Raw genomic sequence first — 15,704 nt, 5'->3', positions numbered from 1 at the left:
TAAAGGCTACAATTTTCCGATCAACCCATTGAAACAGAGTTCCCTTCTTTGTTAAAGCATGAACGGGCGAAGCAATCTCAGTAAAATACCGTATATACCGCCTCTAATAAGAACACAATCCCAAAAAGCTGCGTACATCATGCACGGTCTTTAAATCTAGCCAATTGAGAATTGCTTCCACTTTCGAAGGATCCATACGGACTCCATCTTTAGACACGATATGTCCCAAGAAGTGTATTTCTTCCAGGAAGAACTCACTCTTCTTGCCATTTAGGACCAACCTATGCTTCCGGAGTTCTTCAAACACTGTGGCCAAATGCTCCCTATGTTCCTCCTCTAAGCGTGAATGCACAATCATGTCATCAAAGAATGTGTCCACAAACGCTCTATGAGGCCGAAAAATCCTGTCCATCATCCTGTTAAAGATGGCAGGAGCATTTGTCAAGCCAAAAGGCATGACTAAGAACCATAGTCACCAGGGAACGGGAACGGATATGGGAACGAGGGGCCAATCCGGAACGGGAACGGGACCCCTTGCAATCCGGAACGGGATCCGGAACGACACGTTATCATATTTCAATACACATGAGTAGACAAATATACAATTAAAAGCAAGCAAAAAGAGACAAATATACAATTGAAAGTAGACAAAAAGAGACAAGAATTTGATAGCAAACTCAATGACCTTGTTCATATTTAGAAAACCAGAAGTACAATAGCTTGTACAATGTACAGCCACATAGTGAAAGCTAGATAGCTAAGAACAAAGAAACCTAAAGTCCTAGGTGATATCAAATAGGTGCAAAGATGTCAGCTAGATCATCCATAGATGCATCATGCATCGATGCAGGTGGAGGTGGAGGTGGAGGTGGAGGTGGAGGTGGAGGTGGAGGTGGAGGTGGAGGGTCGTCATCATCCGACTCAGACTGTGGCTCCATATCTATGAAGCTCTCATGGTCAAAGTCACCACTAGCAACCTGGGCTAATAGTCGCAAGTTGACTGACACATACACAAGGTCATTTGTTCTGGTAGTGAGTAGCCGATTTCTCTTCTTCGAGGCAACATGGCTAAAAACACTCCATAGTTGCTCAATTGGAGAAGAACTTGCATTCTGACTGAGAATGCACATTGCAAGCCATTGTAGCTCTGGAGTACCCGATCCGTAGTTCTCCCACCAAAGAGCACCTCCCATAAGTGTCCTATCTTGCTGGGCATCTGCTGAACCAAAATTACCTGTCTTTGCTCTGTACTTTCCCAAATCAATTCTAATCTTGCTTCTCATCGTAGCATCAGGCACCAATCTGGCAAGGATTTTGTCCCAGCCATTTGTGACTTCTTCATCCGATTCCTGGCCTTTGCCTTGAAACTCTGGATCAATCACAAATGCAGCTGCATGCATTGGTGAGTGATATTGGTCCCACCTTGCTTGACACAAACTTTGAAGTTCTGCCTTCTTTGTTGTGTCGGGCTCCAAAGAAAGGATACGCTCCACCATCTTGTCCATGCCCTCATAAACTTTGCCAATGCAAGGTTTTTTCCCATCCACCATACGCAGCATGTAGATAATGGGCTTCGTAATGTTGACAACATGCTCAATCTTCACCCACAAAGGAGCATCCATGATGTGGGTGTGACAAGTTGTTCCTTGTGTGCTACGGGCAGTGGGGCACGTGCTCCACTCATCACTCACTACAAGCTGCTTGAGAATGTTATGGAGTGCAACTAGCCTCTCTAGCATAATAAAATTATATGCAAAACGAGTTTCCGAATATTTTTTAAGATCCAAGTTTGGGGATCTTTTCCTAAACTCGGAGAGGCTAAATGTGTGCCGAGTGATGAATGAAACTATGTCTTTTCCCTTTGCTATGCATGGTGCTACCCATGAAAGACCATCAATGTCTTTCAGAAGATTATTCAAGCCATGTGCAATGCATGGAGTGAATGTGATGTGTGGATACCTTGCCAAAAGAAGGTCGCCTGCAGCTCGATTTGAGGCCTCCCCATCACCAATGACCTGGATCACATCTTGAGGACCCACTTGCTCAATTGCCTCTGCCCATTCCTCCACGATGACGTCGGCATACTTGCCCGTTGGAGAGGCATCATGGAAGACACAAAAAATGTGTTCCCTCGAGAGTATGCGATGATGCCATGGATGGAGCGAGATTGGCTATCACTCCATCCATCACTAATGATGGAGACACCGTTGCGTTGCCACCCTTCCTTGACGTTTTGCATGGCTTGCTCAACAGCTTCCTTTTCCTTTGCCAAAAGTGTGGTTCGAAGGCTCTCCGAAGAAGGGGGAGTGTAGGTTGGTCCAAATTCAGCAATGAGACGAACCATTTCCCGAAAATAAGGGGACCTTGCCACATTGAAAGCGATGTGGTCATGGTAGAAGAACCTTGCAATAGTTGCATCCATGGCTTCTCGTTTGCGTGGATTCCAAGAACCCGCAAGAGTTCTTTGCGTGCCTTTGGGGGGTGGCGGTTGATGCACGGAAGAAGAGCCTACGGATGTGGAGAAGTTGCTTGAAGGAGTTGTAAAGAATGATGGGTTCGCAGCCATAGCTCTTGGAGGAGGAGCACGAAAAATCACTTCATTATGCCTAGCTTCTAGCTCTCTCTTTTTCTCAGCTGAGATTGACAAGCATGGTTGGATTTCTTGTCCCGGCTCATGGATTAGGTGACCTCGAACTCGGTTGACTCCCCCATGTTTGGTGCTGCCACAATAGCGACATTTCCACTTCCTAGCTCCTCCACCTTGATTGGCCTCAAGAATATCCACCTCATCCCACCATGACCATGCTTCGTTCTTCTTGGCTCTCTTGGTTCCCTTAGGAGGCATTATATGAGAGAGAGAGAGAGAGAGAGAGAGAGAGAGAGAGAGATTGTACTTGGCTTTGAGAGAGAGATTGTACTTGGCTATGAGAGAGAGAAAGCTGTCTTGGTTCCCTTATGAGAGAGAGAGAGAGAGAGAGAGAGAGATTGTACTTGGCTATGAGAGAGAGAGATTGTACTTGGCTATGCACACTGTATTTGCAGCTGCACTCTGCAGGATTTTATAAGTTCTCAGAGAGGTACGTTTTTTTTTTAACGTAGATATTGACGTTTTTTTTTTTGAACGCTGCAGGGCAGCCTGCAGGTCGTCTTTCAACGTTTTTTTTTAACGTTGCATAATCTATTCGTTTTTTGTTTTGTTTTTTTTTAAGGGGTCGGCGGCGGCGCTCAAAGCAGGTATTCATTTTTTTTTTTTTTAATACAACGGGTGCCCAACGTTTTGGGCACCCTTTAAAAAAGGCCCAAAATTTGGGCCTTTTTTAAAGGCTGCCCAAAACGTTTTGGGCACCCTTTAAAAAAGGTCCAAAATTTGGGCCTTTTTTAAAGGGTGCCCAAAACGTTGGGCACCCGTAACCCGTTTTATTCCAAAAAAAAAAAAAGGATACGCTGCCGGCTACTAAAACGTGGAAAAAAAAAATGTTAACGTTGCCGTTTCGCGAATTAGGGAAAAAAATTTAAAAAAACGTTGCTCCATGTTCCACCGTTCCCAAGGTGGCTTCCTCCACGTTCCCCCGTTCCACACCAGTGGAACGGCGTTCCCATGTGACTATGCTAAGAACTCATATAGCCCAAAGGTGATCCGAAATGCTGTCTTATGCACATCCTCAGGTCTAATGCATATTTGATAATACCCGTGGGCTTTTCAAGTCTATCCGACTAAAGACTGTGGAGCACTATAAGCAGTCCAATATGTCATCGATCCTTGGAATACGGAATCGATTCGTGATGGTGTTCTTATTTAGCGCCCTGTAATCTATACACATGCGCCAAGAACCATCTTTCTTTTGCACTAAGAGCACAGGTGAGCAAAAAGGTGGTAAGCTAGGTTGAATCAAACCCTTTTTCAACAACTCTTGTACCTAGCTCATAATTTCCTCTTGTTGGGTTGCACTAATGCGGTACGGCGGCCTATTTGGTGGGGTACTCCCCGGAATAAGATTCAATAGCATGATCTTCTGGCCTTTCCAGAGAAAGTTCTCTTGGCAATGACTCGGAAAAGCAATCTTGGTACACGTAGGAAATCAGTCATGTCTTTATCTAACATAGACAAATTAGATTGAGATCCATCATCTTTTGCATCCTTTACAAAAACCAAGTACGCGAAAAGATGCTTTTTCATTATTGAGAAAATGACCGAAGCCGATACAATAGGAACAGATTCCCCTTTAAGCTTTACATCCAAAATATGTTCTTTCCCTCTATGAGTCAAAGTAATCTTCCGGTTGTACGTATCCACCACCGCATGTACTCTATGACACCATGGCATACCCAACAAAACATCACCTATCAAGTGGCATGATATAGAATTCCTCACTGTCCACATAACCCTATACGTGAAGCCTCAGCTTCCCAATAATAGGGGTAACGGGTTTTGCATACCCAAGACAAGCCATATTTGCCTCATACAAAGGCCCCATCTCCTCTACACGGATCCCCAATCTGCCAACCAAATCTGGTGAGATAAAGTTGGCTCTAGCACCTGTGTCAAAGAAAATCAAAGCATTCTGATCTCTAACTTTGTCCCATGCCCTGCACAACTCAGTCTCCTTACCACCTGGCTGTTACCCAACAAGATCAAGAACTAACCGTGCAGAAGGCTTTGCTTTCTTAGACTTGGACTCCCCTTTAGTGTTAGAGTCCTTGTTGGACTTACGTTTGGGACAATTGAAAGACATGTCCCTCTTCGGTACAGAAAAAGCATTTCTTGGCATCTCCTCAGGAGTTCTCTTGGGCATTGGTAACATCTTACGCCGCTTCTCTGCAAGAACTGTTGCATCACGCGATGCATGACCTGACTTCTCAGTTTTCTTGCCAATGCTTTTGCTGCCCTTAAATCCACTTGAAACCCCAGTGAGTAACGCATTTGCCGTCATGGCATTCTCTATCATCTACGACATATTTGTTACTCGAGTCTTAATGCAATAGTCACGCACTTCCTTGGGCAACCCACAACAATACTTCTCAACCTGCTCTAACAGTGGCACTCCACGATAGGAAGTAACTGGGAGTAAAGCTTCCCAAAACTTCTTGTTGTAATCCTCAAGATTCTCACATTTCGATGCATCCAACTTATGCCATGTTGTCATTACATCCACCTCAAATGTAGATGTGAGCCACACAGAAGAGAACACTTGTTTAAATTGTACCCAAGTAGATGGTGCTATGCCCTTCAAAAGAAGAGTGGACCACCACTGCAATGCATTGCCCTTGAGAAAAGTTGCAACCTTTCTCACTTTCGAGGATTCCGTGTAATTTCCACCAAAAAAAATAGCATCAAACTGCTGTAAAAAGGTAAGAGCCTTGAGCCTGTCTTTGGCCCCACTGAATGTGTCAAATTTCACCGCAACTCCCCCTTCCTTATAATCCTTCGCCTTACCCATAGGCGTTAGATTATCATAAGGAAGTGGCCTCACAAGATTGCTACCCCCTGCATTCATGTCCATAGTAGGGTCAACATTGCCAGTTCCCACACCTTGCATACCATGCAATCCTACTGATCCTCCCATGTTTCCAAACATACCACTATGCATACCGGGCTACGTGGCCCCATACATGTTTCCTTGCATTCCGGGCTGCATGCCCCCATACATATTCCCTTGCATTCCAGGCTGCATACCACCATACACCAGGCTGAAAATTAGCTCCAAAATTCCCTTGCATTTCCATGCCTCCCTGTGGGTAACCCCCAGTCATAGATTGGAACACGAAACCACCGCCAAAATAGCCTGGATGCATAGATTGCTGCAGAATAGGTGGCTGTCCGAAAAAGGAACTCTGTGGGTTTGCACCATAAGTGTTCTACATGTTAGAAAACTGTCGAAAAGCAGGATCCTATGGGAAGGCACCACTATTACCCTGAGGTGGGTTCCTAGAACACACCTTCTTCTTCTTCTTAGGCTCAGAAGGGGCCCTCATAAATTCAGCAAGCTTCTCACTTTGTGTGAGTTGCATAAGCACATCCACTAAACCTGCCAAACGGGCTTTGAACTCGGCATCATCTTCCTCTTTACTTGGCATATCTTTTGGCTACATTACATCCTCATAACGTGCATCTTCTGCAGCCTATTCTCCTGCAAGTACATCCTCAGATTCAGTCCTCTCAAGAGTGGTCTCCTGTTGTTCCTCATCATCATAGTCATAGTCATCCTCATAGTCTGACATCTTGCTGAAATTTTCAGCAACGACTTTCATCGAGACAACCACGAGCTCACCCCCTTAAGAAAGTTGGTGATGGTCCCGGCAACGAAACCTTGAAACCGGCCTCTGGTAGAAACCAAAGTGCAGTAGACTCGCAGCCACCCAAACCAGTTGTAATCCAGCAAATAAAACAAATATATGGGACAAGGTAGGATCAAAACGTACGTACGGATCCAATCCGTACCGTACGGATCGATCCGTACGTTTTTTTTGGGTTTCGCCTGCGATAAACGTTTCGCCGTTTTGTCCTTCTGTGCAGCGTGCCTGCGTCTTGTGTCTGCGTCTTGCGTCTAGACTCTAGAGGCCGTACGACCTCAACCTTCCGGTAAGGGCCAGCCGCCATGCTCTCTCTCCTCTACAGTCGCACTCTCTCTCTCTTCGCTACTGTCGCCGCCGCCTTCTCCCTGGGCCGCCCCCTGCTCACCACTGCCTCAGTTCGCCTCTGCCCTCACCGCCCCTGTTCGCTTCGCGCCTCTATGCGTAGCCGCCCTCTCTGTTCGCCCATTGGCGCCCAATACGGCTGGCAATATGCTGGCCGGTCCCCTTGCTCAGGCCCCCAAGGCAACAACATAACTCTCTCTCTCTCTCTCTCTCTCTCTCTCTCTCTCTCTCTCTCAGCCTTAGCCCAACACCTCTGGACCGTGCACGGAGCTCTCTCTCTCTCTCTCTCTCTCTCTCTCTCTCTCTCTCTCTCTCTCTCTCTCTCTCTCTCTCTCTCTCTCTCTCAGAGCCTTAGCCCAACACCTCTGGACCGTGCACGGAGCTCTCTCTCTCTCTCTCTCTCTCTCTCTCTCTCTCTCTCAAGTTTTATATGTCAATGTGAACATGGACTGAAATTTTATGTAGGTGGCTGAAATTTCTGAGATTTTATGTATTTTTATGTATTTTTACCAATGGTACGTATTTTTACGTACCTTCAAATTTTTTTCCGTACCAAACAACGTACAGTACGTACGGATCCGTACAGTACATAACATTTGGTACCACCTTGATATGGGAGCTAGAGTGCTCCAACACGAAAAGAAGAACGATACCTCTTGGCCCCAAAGCTTGGCGCCCCTTTCGGTATTTCTTGATTCAAATTCAATGGAAAAGTTTAAATGAGTACATCATGGCCATTCATGGCTTGTATGGTTGCATGTCCAATCTGCCAATATCTGGACCTCTTAGCATAGAGGTTACACATAGCCTTGTGCCCCAAAAACACCACATTGTTATCTCCTCTAATCAACCAAGACAGTGCATCCATGAGGCCTTGAATACGCATCTAACTGGCCCATGCACATAACCACAAACTCAGCCATGAAACAGTCCACAAACTCTTCCAAATCAGTCCAAAAACTTGCCCTGTTTCCACCCTCCAAACTGCCAAACCCTTCCTCTCACAAAGGGCCAGAGAAACAACTCCGAAACAGCCACGAGCCAGTGAAAAGAGAGACTCAGTTAGACACTTCCTGCAATCCCACCTGCTCACATAGAGAGAGAGAAACTTACAGTCCTTGTGTCGCTTTCCACTAGAGAACGAAAGAGAGAGGAAGTACACAGTGGCCGGCTGTCCCTTCTCAGCAACGCGCGTTTGTCTCTCCTGCGCGGATGCATTATCTCGGAGATCCATGAGCCATGCGGTTTCTATGGGTTATCATATAGATTTTACTTTAATGAAAGATCTTTATGCTACCGATGAGGATTTCAAGGATATATGGAACAAATTGCAGAATGGAGATTTGGTGACCTCCTATGTCATGAAAGAGGGTTTCCTTATGATGCAAACCCAGTTATGTGTGACTAAGGATTTGAGACCAAAAGTGATGGAGGAATGCCATGCTCCACCCTACATGGGGCTTGACTACAACTCAAACTTCGGAGAGCTATTTCTATTGGCCTAGCATGAGAAAGAACATTGGGCTATATGTTCGAGAATGTTTGGTTTGTCAGAAGGTCAAGTTTGATAGACAAAAGCCAACAAGATTATTGCAACCATTGCCGACTCCGAATGTTCCATGGAAGAATATTGCTATCCTTGGATTACCAAAGTCAAGAAATGGGAATGATGGTTTATGAACCTTTTCAGATTACCAAGAAGATCAACGAATAATGTTATCGGTTGGACCTTCCAGATCATTGGAGGATACATAATGTCTTCCATGTGAGTTTATTGAAACCATATACTAGACTACCCCCAGAGGAGCTTGTCTTGGAGGATCCACCATAGGTAGAAGAGCAAGAAGAGATTTTAAAACCAAAACGGATTGTTTCATTCTGTGAGAAAAAAGGAAAGATGGTCCGTCAAAAAATTCCTCTTGAAATTCAAGAATTATTCACCGTTGGATGCAAAATGGATGCCAGAGGAGTACTTCAAGGATTGTCTAGAGATACTTCGAGCTTATGAGGAAGTGGATGGTCCAAATGTATTTGAAGTACACACATAGACGTCTTGCGAACAAGATAGATTCAAGAGGGAGGGATTGTACCTCTAGCCCTCTTCATTGTATATATATATTGGAATGTAATTGATCATTATCTTGCTTAGCCCTGACGAACACTCGGGCGGTCATAACTGACTAGATGGCCTTGATGAGTTGATTGTGCGGTTTCCTTCGGGAGCCACATAGCTCAGAATCGGTTTTCGATGAGACCAAACAAGACAATCCATGAACACAAGGATCTTTACTTATGCATTGCATACTGATGTGTGTTTGAATTTCTTTCACTTAGTGTGTTGTTTTTGATGTGTGAACAATGCTTGGATTTATGGCATGAGATAGTCCATTGGGCTCCAGACTACTTGGCCAGTATCTAGAATACCCAATAGACGCAAATGATGCATACATGTTTGTTGAGTAGCTTCTATCTAGTTTTTGTAGGAGGTAAGCATGGATTTATTTTATCTAACACATGTTGCATGCCATGATAAAGTACCATCAAGAACAAAGCCATTGGTTAAAGAAAACGCATAGAGATGTTACCAAACAAGCAGATGACACCACAAATATGGGGAATGACCAAATGCACAAGCTCACAAGATGAGGCTAGTACTTGGAACATATGGACATGCTTGCAACACTTGTATTCCGCAGTTGAGAACAACTACGATGTAAGAGGAAGGGAATGTAACTATTTGGCCTTTCTAGCTCTATTCACATGATGGAACCCTTGCCCGACATTGGACACGTAGAAGAAGGCATGGGGACAAGAACCAAAAGGTTTGCACATGGAAAAGGGCCAACTTTGGTCAAACAGCAGAGAAAAGCAAGAAGTCAAACTGAGTTGACCGTGGGTCAGGAGCACCACTGGAAAGAGGGGACTGAGCACGACCAAAAAGCAAAAAGCTCCTTCTTCAAAAAGAAACTTTTGGGCCAAAAAGTAAGGCCCTTGTAACATGAGGAAGCTTCGTGGTCAAATCAATAACTTCAATGCTCAGAATTCAACAATCTTTCACGACGAATATAAAGTACAAAACTAAAGTAGATGTGCAAAAGAGAGAGAGAGAGAGAGAGAGAGAGAGGGGGGAAGGGAGGGGAGGACACGGTATTGGGTCCCAAATATCCTCTGTATTTGCTTTATTTATTTTTTTATTTTATTTTTTTTGAAAAACGATCCTTCTATTAGTTAATGAGAAAACGCCATAAGGCTACAAAGCTCACCTCACAAGGAGGGATAAAAAAACACAGTGAACACCGGAGCTCCACCCCCGTGGCTGGCCGCTCTCTGGGGGGGGGGGCTACCTAGTAGTACATGCGGGAGGTGAGAATAGCCAAACTGGAGGCCTGTAGTGCCAAGTGACATCCTCGCCCCTCGCGATGAGGAAAGGGCCAGGCTGCCAAGTGCAGAGGAACGCCTTGCGGCGACCTCTCATGCGATCCGAGTCGCCCTGAAGTTTCCCCCAGTGTCCTCTCAAGGTGTGAATGATGTCCACCCAGAGGGCCTGTATGACCTCCGCCGATGATGTCGCCTGGCGGTCTATGGCCTCCCTGCATCGGGCTCTCCATATGTGCCAAGCCGTCATGCTGCTGATCATCTCCCATCTGTGCCCGTCCCCCTCCTGGGAGACTGCCGAAGAGAGGTCTGGCGTCGGAACCACCGCCATCGCCCTGTCCGAGACCTGGATGGTCACACTGCCAGGGACGTCCTCGTATCCAAGGGCCGGGCCGCTGTCCGTGGCGCAAGCCACCGCACCCCACGTCGCCATCATCTCACCTGGCAAGCCTGCAAAAACCATCCTGAGAGCGCGCTGCCAGACCTGCTGTGCCTGTGGGCAATCCCATAAGCAGTGCCGCTGCGACTCCTGTGCATGGCCGCACCGAGGGCAGGACGCTGGGTGTCTGCCAAAGCTAGCCAAGCCCCCACAGCCAGTCCTCTATGTGCTGTAAGCCAGAGAAAAAGCGTCACCTTCCGGGGCCGGAAGCTGGCCCAAAGGCGCTGCCAGAAGTCCCTAAGGAAGGCATGGGAGAGCCCCTGTCGCCGCCAGTGCTCGGCCGCCACCGGGGTGCCCGCTGTCCTGTGCCTCTGGATCCGCCGCCCCAGCCTCGCTGTGTACTGAAAAAAGGGGGTGCCTGGGCTGGTAGGGGCCGAGTAGGGATCTCGCCAAAGCCACTCGCCTGGATCCCACTGAAGGCGAATAAGAGGCCTACTGTCCCAAGCCCATAATCTCCAAGAATAGTCCTCGCCTATTGAGGCCGGTGAGGGTTCTACATGCCACTGTCTCTGATGAAAGCCGACCACCCGCACCCTCTGAAAGATACAACCCTGGAACTCATCCAAATCTAGTCGGGTCCTCTGAAGCTATGAGTTCTCTGAATTTCTGAAAAAGAATGGTATTCGGAGACAGTTTACATGCAGATACACTCCGCAGCAAAATGGAGTTGCTGAGCGGAAAAACAGGCACATTGCTGAGATTGCGTGAGCATTGATGGAAGAGAAGAATATGCCGCATTGCTATTGGGCTGAGGCTGTTTCTACAGCAGTATACATCATGAACAAGACTCCAACTGCAGCCATACATGATGTAACTCCAGAGGAGAGGTTTACTAGCAGAAAACGAGATTTGTCTCATCTGAAAGTCTTTGGATGCATTGCATATGTGCATGTGCCAGATGAGCTGAGAACTAAGCTGGACCCCAAAGCTGAAAAATGTGTGTTTATTGGATATTCCCTTGAGCAAAAGGGATACAGGTGTTATAACCCTGCTACACGTGAGTTGAGGGTAAGCAGGGATGTTGTCTTTGATGAGATGAGCAGCTGGTATGCTGCTGAAAAAGAAGCTGTTGGAGCTGATGTGAGTGGAAGTGTGGTTGCACAGAATGCAGGTCAGCAATCACAGTCTTTGAGTGGACCAGGAGAGTCCTCATCTAGTGGGTCTGTTGATAGACCATGGAGTGGCAGGCTGCGTCATAATACCAGCCCTGCAAATGTGATTACTACATCACGAAAAGGAAAAGAGAAAGTGGTTGAGCCCCTTGGTATGCCTGACATTTCTGCAGGGCATTCTCATGTTGATGGAGAGTCTAGTGGCTCAGATATGAGTCTTGATGAGGAGCTTGGGATCCCAGCTATGAGAACACCTGGTGTAAAGAAGGCTATGGAGGCCATGAATGAAAAGCTGCGAAGATCAGGGAGAGTGAAGAACCCTGTGCAGAGATTTACATATGATGGTTATGTGGCACATCACTATGCATATATGGCAAAGGTTGTGCAGGTTATTGAGCCCACATGCATTGATGAGGCTATTGGAAATGTGTGTTGGGAGAAAGCTATGGATGAGGAGATGGATGCACTATATGGAAATGAAACTTGGGATTTAGTGCAATTGCCTGAAGGCAAGAAAGCCATTGGATGCAAGTGGGTGTACAAAGTTAAACATAATAGTGATGGAAGCATAAACAGGTACAAGGCTAGATTGGTAGCCAAAGGATATGCGCAGACATATGGGATTGATTATGAGGAAACTTTCAGCCCAGTTGCCAAGATGGCAACGGTGAGAGTTGTGATAGCAGTGGCTGCGTCAAAGCAATGGTCTTTACATCAGATGGATGTAAAGAATGCATTCTTGCATGGGGATTTGCAAGAAGAGGTGTATATGTTGCAGCCACCTGGTTATGAGGATGTGGGTCACCCCGAGCATGTTTGCAGGTTGAAGAAAGCCTTGTATGGCTTAAAGCAAGCACCAAGAGCATGGTCTGACAAGATTTCTGAATATCTTGTCACTATTGGCTTTCATGTAGCCAATGCAGATTTCTCGCTGTATGTGAGACATGGTGATAGAGGGGTTGTGCTTGTTGTCATCTATGTAGATGACTTGATCATTACAGGGGACCATGATGCAGAGATCTTTGATGTAAAGATCTCGCTTAGACAGAAGTTCGAGATGAAGGATCTGGGGGAGCTCAGATATTTCTTGGGCATTGAGGTGATTAGGTCACCACATGGTATTGGATTACTGCAGAGACAGTATGGCTTGGACATGTTGTCCAAGTATGGTATGATAGGCTGTAACCCTATTTCTGTGCCATTGGATCAGAATGGCAAGTTGAGTGCAGATTCAGGAGAGATCTTGGAGGATCCTACTATGTACAGGAGCATAGTAGGAAGTTTGATCTACATGACGATCACCAGACCAGATTTGGGCTATGCTGTTAGGTTGGTGAGTCAGTTTATGCAGGTTCCACGGAAACCGCATTTGGATGCAGTGAGACGCATACTGAGGTATGTGAGGTCTACTTTGCATTGTGGACTATTCTATGAGACTGGGACAGAGATATGTGTACATGGGTACACAGATGCTGATTGGGCTGGTAGTATCTCAGACAGAAGATCTACCAGTGGATTCATGTTTTCTTTGGGGAGTGCTGCTGTGACTTGGAGCAGCAAGAAGCAGCCTACGGTTGCTCTATCGAGTACGGAGGCCGAGTACAGAGGAGCTGCTATGGCAGCATGTGAGGTAGCTTGGTTGAGAAAGCTACTTGCAGATTTGGGTCTATCAGTGGATAGACAAGTTGTCATTTTCTGTGACAACATTAGCAGTATACAGTTGGCCAGAAACCAGTCTTTCATGCTCGTATGAAGCACATAGAGGTCCACTACCACTTCGTCAGAGAGAAGGTCTTGGTTGGAGACCTTGACCTTGTTTATGTCAGCACAGAGGATCAGGTAGCTGACATCTTCACCAAAGCATTGGATACAGAGAAGCTCCGCAGATTCAGGGCTTCGCTTGGTGTACATGAGATGGAGTTGAGCTCGAGGGGGAGTGTTGAGATATCGAGCTCTAGTGAGGCGGTGGACACTGATGACCCGCCTGGGGGATAGGCCCCGCACTTACACTACTGGCATGGTTGGTGAGATCTTGGGTGATATGCGGCCAGTGGGATGACAGGCTGTGTGACAGCCACTCTAGAGACTGGCATAGTTATAGCGCCAGCTCATTTAGTCGGGTTCACACTATAGAGAACCCGTGTATGTATTGGTTGAGTACCTTTCATATTGTGTGTACTCTTATTCTTGTATATGGTGTGTTGAGTGTTGAGTAGAGAAGAAGAAGATTTTCAGCCTCTCACCTTGTGTGTTCTCTATTAGGGTTTTGTGAGTGTGTGTGTGTGCTTGCAAGAGCTCATGCTCTCTTCCCCCCTGCATCTTTTCACCTCACCTAGTGATACCCACTCTTCAAGTCCAGTTTCGAGAACACCTTGGTCCCATTCAGCCTCTCAAGAATATAATCTATTCTAGACATGAAGAACTTACTCTTGATAGTCAGCTTATTGAGTGCACGATAATCGACACACAATCAAGAAGACCCATCCTTCTTCTTGACAAACAAGATCTGTGCTGCAAATGGGGACACACTGGGACGTCTGAAGCTAGATTACAATAGTTCGTGGAGTTGGCGGTCCACCTCCGATTCCATTGCCTTGGAAAGGTGGTATAGAAACTTGCTCAGGATATCCGAGCCTAGGAGAAGGTCTATTCTGTGGTCCTCCAATTTAAAAGGGGGGAGCTAGGAAGGGAGATTGTCCCGAAGAAAAATCTCCTTAAACTTGTCATGGAGAGCCCAGTACTTATCTGATGCACTGGCCACCGTCTGGGCAATCTGGATGTAAATCATCACACACTATGCACCTTTCCTGATTTCTCATTTAGCCTGTAAATGGCTTATGAGAGGAAAGTTTGAGATTCTTGGCTCACATTTAATGGTCACTAGGACTTTGGACACATTCCGACTAATCTCGAAAGTGTGCCTATCCCGATCAATATTTGGTTGGAACTTGTAAAACCACTAAATTCCCAAAATTATGTCTGCTCCTACAAGAGGGACAACCATAAAATCACGCACAAACTCTATGCCCTGAATGACTAACTTAGCACTCTGAGCTTCAACTCCGTGGGCGAGGGCCATGGCGTCTAGGGCGTCGAGCTCTGCATAACTCAGTGGCTCTATCAAGTGTCACACCTCTCGGCCGAGCTCCTGCACTAGCCTGTGGTCCAAGTATGGTGGGTGGATTCACCCTCGGAGTGTTGGTATGAAAGAAGTCAGTGAGAGCTATGTGTGCTGGTCCTCGAGCAAGTACAATTGATCCGGATCTCACTAAGGACTTCTTGTGTCTGCGGAGCTCTAGAAGAAAAAGTCCCAAGCATCTCTGATTCTGGAAAGTGGTCCGAACCGGCTTGGTGAACAAATCTGCAGCATTCTCCGCGGAAGGACAATACTCCAAACGCAAATCTCCAGCAAGAACCCGTTCACGTGGAACCTCCCCCAAATCTCATAGTATACAGGGCATCGGCATATGTAATGATCCTCTGTCTCGAGCTCTGTGTGACAGAGCTGGCATATCTTGTCCTCTGGTGCGGCCGCCCTGAACCCTAGTGGCACTGATGGCTTAATCCTAATCATGCACAAGATCATTGCCGCTAGGGGCCTCTCCATCGGCTTTCACCAATCATATACCTCCTCTGTATCTGTCTCGGCCGGCTCTCTCCTCTGTCTCCTTCTATGGTATAAGCTGGGACCCCAGATGGGGGCACCATACAATAGTACAGGTGTAACTAGAGTATCAAATAGCCAAAGCTTCATCCTCGGCTCTTGAAACTGTATCTGTGAGCATTGCCTCTCTAGCAAGCCAAGGGCTGCATACCCCTCATCAATCTAGCTTCGGCCACCTTCCACATCGAGAACTGAGGTCCAGTAAAAGTGATCCCAAGGTATACATACACCCGATTGGGTCCTAATGTGCCGTATGGTAAAAAGCGCCACATTAATGATGATAAAAACAAGTCATGGAGCTTCATGGAACAAGCCAACAGCCCCTGTAGCAAACCGACCAGCACCTATTTGCCCTATATAAACATAGGTTAGCAAAAGGTCTAGGTATCTCATTATTCACAAAGTGCTGAAGAACTCCAAGGGCCAAGACAGCCAAGGGGAGAGCCAAAGCAAGGTGAACTTGAAGGTCAAGGAATTA

The 15,704-nt window shown here is 46.5% G+C and overlaps 1 protein-coding gene and 1 non-coding gene across 2 annotated transcripts in view; both read right to left on the bottom strand.

The window, feature by feature from the left end:
* Positions 1-15,704, bottom strand: part of LOC147627560 (uncharacterized) — a 62,070-nt gene that overhangs the window by 43,388 nt on the left and 2,978 nt on the right. The window lies entirely within an intron of this gene.
* Positions 3,273-3,392, bottom strand: LOC147627561 (small nucleolar RNA SNORA11). The gene has a single exon (XR_015268411.1). It is a non-coding gene; the product is annotated as a small nucleolar RNA SNORA11 (small nucleolar RNA).

This window comes from Cibotium barometz, chromosome 20 (genome assembly GCF_041138505.1).
Source record: "Cibotium barometz isolate CiBa-2024 chromosome 20, ASM4113850v1, whole genome shotgun sequence".
Taxonomy (NCBI): domain Eukaryota; kingdom Viridiplantae; phylum Streptophyta; class Polypodiopsida; order Cyatheales; family Cibotiaceae; genus Cibotium; species Cibotium barometz.
Note: the sequence above shows the minus strand (reverse complement) of the source record. Positions and strands in the feature narration are given on the sequence as shown.